The sequence below is a fragment of the Phyllostomus discolor genome, chromosome 2 (genome assembly GCF_004126475.2).
Source record: "Phyllostomus discolor isolate MPI-MPIP mPhyDis1 chromosome 2, mPhyDis1.pri.v3, whole genome shotgun sequence".
In the NCBI taxonomy this organism is placed as follows: Eukaryota; Metazoa; Chordata; class Mammalia; order Chiroptera; family Phyllostomidae; genus Phyllostomus; species Phyllostomus discolor.
Window position 1 is genome coordinate 79,899,885 of NC_040904.2, and position 3,446 is coordinate 79,903,330.

Below are 3,446 nucleotides of genomic sequence, written 5' to 3' on the forward strand. Positions count from 1 at the left end.
GGAATCCTCTTGGTGGGACCTGAGGCCCCTGGGTGTGAAATCTTTGCTGAACTAGTCTTGGTGGTAAATGAAAAGAGTTGTATCATCAGGACATTGTGACCATTCCCTTTGGATTCTGAGATAATTTAGGGGAGGCAATGACTTCTTGGCTTGGAGCATCTCTAAGATATTTTTGATCATATGAACTCTACTATGTCACAGAGGAAGGCAATGTCCTGGCTGAGTCTGACACAGAGAGGGAAGTTTCCACAAAGTTTTTGTCTCTCTAATAATGGCTTCTACAGTGTCCTCAAAACCCTGCCTACTTAGTCACATTACAACTCATGTTCTGTTAACAGGATAGGCCAGAGGGAGAATTGTCTGTTGTATATCTTGTCCTAACAGCTTATTTGACAGTGGGTCGATAACTCCATTTTAAGTCCTTCTCTGCAGCACGGTTAGTTTTGCTTGTGAAGCACTCAGGTTACCTATATTTTACAAGGAGCAGAGTTATAGGTTCCTACCTGAGAGTCCAGAAAACATGTAGGGAAGAAGTTATGCAGATAACAGAGTTTGTCTAAAGCCCTTACTTAGGATTAATGGAGGAAGAAAAGGAAAGATAATTTGTAATCTACACTTGAAGACATTCCACTCTGAGAAAATATTTCTTTCATGTTTGAATCACAGATGAAGAGTGGAAGGTTTTTCTGGAGGTCTGTTTTATTTATCTAGTTTTATTATTAGCCTTTCATTTAATTAATATTAAGCTTTAGCAGCCTCAGACCTCTGCACCCTAAATGGATCAATGATCTTCAATATCACTAATTACTGTAATGCTGTAGGAATTACATAGCCTTGATGTGGAAACCTCCCATTGGCCCCTTTTTATTTCCAAAACTGATGAGAAACTGATAGTAACAGCTTTGGGGTAAACTCTCAGCCTTGAGTAGCACCTCAGGAATTACCTGAGGTGTCATTCACTTCAGTCTAATTGGGCTGCAGCAGATTCAGGCTGTGAGGTATGAGTCTGCAGTAAGATCACTGAGACCTGGTTTTTAGTGTCAGTGGTACTATGGCTATGGAGCCTATTCTTTTGGGTTACTCAATGATAAACAGTAATTAAATGTCTTGTCAAGTGTTTACTAGTTCAAGGTTATTTAGGTACAGCATAAGAGCCTGCACTCATGGAACTTTCAGTTTCTTTAGGGGAACAAGACACAGAAACTTAGATGGTAGGGGAAGGCAGTATATGATATATTGAGATGAACAGTTAAGAACATAAGTAGGTAGAAACAGTTGGAGAAAATTGCTTGGTAAGTGGGGCTGAGAGAAGTTCCAAAGGCTAGGGGGGATGAATGAAAAGGCTACTTACTGTATTAGGGGAATAGTTAAGCAAAGGAAAAGAGATTGAAAAGAGAATAGTATGTTTCAGGGACAATGGGAGGAATATTGGCTGGAGTATTCATTCCCTGGGGCTATTATTACAAATACCACAAGCTTGGTGTTTAAGACAACAGAAATTTATTCTTTGATAATTCTGGAGGCTGGAGGTCTAGACTCATGGCATTGACAGAGTTGGTTCCTTGTGGAGGCTCTGAGGGAGAAACAATTCCACACCTCCCTCCGACCTGCTGGTGGTTGTCTGTTGTTTCTTGGCTCATAGATGCATCACTCCAATCTCTGCCTCTGTCTTCACATGCCTCTTCCTTGTGTACCTATGTCTTAAAATTTCCCCTCCTTTCTCTTATAAGGATCCCAGTCATTGTACTTAGTGCTCACTCTAAATTAAGAGTAATATTACCCAGAGATCCTTAATTTAATTAAATCTCTAGAGACCCTGTGTCCAAATAAGGTCACATTTACAGGTATAAGTGGTTAATGCTTAAACATATCTTTTTGGGAGATACTATTAACCCACTATAAGTAGTAAAGGGAGATTAGGTTGGATAAATGGGAAAGGTCTGATTGTGGCAGGTCCTGAATTTTTAAACATGTTACATGTAGTAGAGATTCTCAGTCAAAATGGTCATGTTTGATAGAAAGATTATGGGGTGGGCTCATGTGGGGTCACTTGCAATGAGGACTAAGGATCAATTATTATGAAGGAAAGAAGAGTAATGTTCATGTGACGATTAATTTTATGTGTCCATTTGACTGCCCATGGGGTGCCCAGATTAAACATTACTTCTGGGTGTGTCTATGAGGGTATTTCTGGATGAAATTAGCATCTGAATGAGTGGACTCAGTAAAGTACACTGTCTTCCTCAATGTGGGTGGACATAATCATTCAATCCATTGAGGCTGGAATACAACAAAAGGTGGAAGAAGGAAGAAGTCATTCTTTTTTCTTGTTACTTGCCCAATTGAACCAAATGTTGGTCTTCTCCTGCCCTTGCACTTCAGTTAGGAAAGAAGGGAAGGAAGGAAGGAAGGAAGGAAGGAAGGAAGGAAGGAGGGAGGGAAGGAAGGAAGGAATGTGATACCTGTGAAGCACAATAAAATGAAGCACAATAAAGTGAGGTATGCCTATATCTGATAAAAGGTTAATAACCAAAACAAAAAAACTTATACACCTCAATAGCAAAATAGTAATTTAATTTAAAAAATGGGCAGAAGATCTGGAATAGATATTTTTCCAAAGACATACACATGACCAACAGGTACATATAAAGGTGCTCAAAATCACTGATCATCACATAAAGGCAAATCAAACCCACAAAGAGATGTTACTTCACCCCTGTTAGGATGACTATTATCAAAAAGGCAAGAAATAATGAGTGTTAACAAGACTTTTGGGAAAAGGAACCCTGTTCACTAGTGGTGGGGGCAAATTGATGCAGCCACTGTGAAATGCAGCATGGAGGTTTCTCAAAAAAATTAAAAATAGAACTACCATATGATCCAGAAATTCCACTTCTAGATATTTATTCAAAGGAAACAAAAGCACTAATTTGGAAGATGTCTGCACTCCATGCTCATTGCAGCATTGTTCACAGTAGCCAAGACATGAAAGCAACCTAAATGTTCATCAAGGAATGAGTGGATAAAGAAAATGTAATGCACACACACAGTGAAATATTATTAATCAGATGTAAAAAAAAACAATAAAATGTTGTCATTTGCAACAACATGAGGGCATTATGGCAAGTGGAATGTCAGACAAAGACAAATACCATATGATCTCACTTAATTGTGTAATCTAAAAAACAAACAAACAAAACTGAGTTAATAGATACAGAGAAAAAATTGGTGGTTGCTAAGGCAGGGCATATGAGATGGGCAAAATGGATGAAGGTGGTTTTAACGGATAAACTTTTAGTTAGAGAATAAAAGAGTCCTGGGATGTAATGTGTAACTACAGTTAATGCTACTGTATTCTAGATTTAAAAGTTTCTAAGAAAATTATCTTATTACAAGAAAAAATATGGTTCCTGTGTGGAGACAGATGTTAACTAGACTTATTGCTG